This window comes from Pygoscelis adeliae, unplaced genomic scaffold (assembly GCF_000699105.1).
Source record: "Pygoscelis adeliae isolate BGI_AS28 unplaced genomic scaffold, ASM69910v1 Scaffold266, whole genome shotgun sequence".
NCBI classification, from domain to species: domain Eukaryota; kingdom Metazoa; phylum Chordata; class Aves; order Sphenisciformes; family Spheniscidae; genus Pygoscelis; species Pygoscelis adeliae.
Window position 1 is genome coordinate 451,375 of NW_008824987.1, and position 1,732 is coordinate 453,106.

The window sequence follows — 1,732 nt, forward strand, 5'->3', positions numbered from 1 at the left end:
AGGGGCTGCAAGGGGGGGGGGAATGCGAGGAGGGAGATGAGAAATAGGGTGCAAATGGGTGGCATGAGGGAAAGGCTAGATCAAAATAGGCCTCTGGACCCTTGGAGAGCCACTGACTTCAGCAACATTTAAGGTATGACTTTTTTTTCCTCTTGGTTTTGCCTGGTACTGGCTCTCCTTGAGCTTCTTGGAATCCCAACTCGTGACCTATCTTCCCTAGCTCCAGCTTGGTTCTATCAGAGATGTCCCCCTCCTCCCTTCCTTTGCTCCCCTGCTAAATGTGCTTCATCCCCTTGTTATCTGTAACACTAGGAGATAAGGAGAAAAAAACACTTAATTCATGGATGAGCATAAAACTTAAATCGGCTCCTTTTATCTGTTGCATGCTTGCAGATCAGCCAAAGCTTTAATTAATGCCTGTTTGGAGTCTCTTCCGCCTTGTGGGGTGGCAGCAAAAGGGACCAATGTGTATGGGTGTGTCAGGAGGAAAAAGGGGGGTTTTGCTGGCTTAGCTAATGGTGTTTGGGAAGGGGAAATAGAAAGCTTTTGCCTGCGTTACTCAACCAACGTGGCTTTGTCCTGCACACAGCTGAACGAACAAGCTCTGCGTGGAGAGACGACCTCCGTACTGACGGTGCAAAGTACCACCGCCTCCGTGCTGCTGTTGCGACAGAGGTGGGTACAGGAAGGCAGAAATAGCAACTCGGGGCTCAGTTTTTCAGGCTTGTAACAGCCACTCCGGTCTCATCTCCCAAGGGTCAGTGTTAACTTATTGCAAACTGTCCTGTAGAAAGCCACGTGATCCTGAAAAGAATTAATCGTGTGTTTGTTGGGGGTGGGGAGGCGTGTGTGTGTGTGTGTTTGCTTTTTCCTCTAGGAAAAAAAAACTTTTCTAGTTCCTGACTTGGGAGCAAGCTCCTTATTGAATGGAAGTAAATTTGCCCAAAGCAATGATGAGCGAAGTATAGTCTGAACTGGTATTGCTGAGACTTTGTGTCTTTGCTCTGACCAGGGCATGATCACGTAATCTTCTCTCTGAGCTTATTTAGGCTAAGCTCATCTAGAGTAAATGGCTTTGCTGCTTCTTGAAACTTTCTGATGCACCCTAAAAATATTGAAAAAAATATTAAGAATTTTTAGCAACTTCTTTTACTGGCAGAAAAACAAAACCTTGATTTGAAAAGGGAGTAGTGCAAATATTTGTTTGGATTCGTGTATCTTGCTGTAATGCTGGGTTTAGTACTGAGCTTGCAGTGAGAGGGGTTTCTTGTTTTTTCTCCTCTGTGCGCCATGGCTTACGGAACTCCAGATACTCTGCCGCTGTATCTTCTCCGTTTGTAAATGCAATGCAGGCTCCATAAAATGGAGTTTGAGCTGCCTGTCCTGTAGACACCTCCTTAGCAGTTGGTTCAGCTGTATTATCATCTAGTGATTGCCAGCGCTGAGGCAGGAGTATTTTTGGAAGCGAGTTGTGGTGTCAGGCCTGGCTCTGGTGCTCTGCTCTGGATGAAGTGCAGCCCTTTTGGGGGGGGGGGGGTGGGGGGGGAAGGCTGGGCTAATCAAGCAAGTACAGGAAAAGATACGGAACTATTCTCTAATCTAGTTCTTATTCTCTTCCAGGTCTTGGTGGCAGCTTTACATTCACTTCTCTCTTCCTGTGGAGAAGGAAGCTTCTATGGGGAATATGTACCTAGGAGTATAGTTATGGTGGTTTTCTCTTAACAGAAGCCAT

General features: G+C 46.4%; 1 long non-coding RNA gene across 1 annotated transcript; it reads left to right on the forward strand.

The window, feature by feature from the left end:
• Window positions 1–40: 40 nt before the first annotated feature.
• LOC103918683 lies at window positions 41–1,719 on the forward strand. The gene is made up of 3 exons (XR_663709.1): window positions 41–133; window positions 590–675; window positions 1,621–1,719. It is a non-coding gene; the product is annotated as an uncharacterized LOC103918683 (long non-coding RNA).
• Window positions 1,720–1,732: the final 13 nt, after the last annotated feature.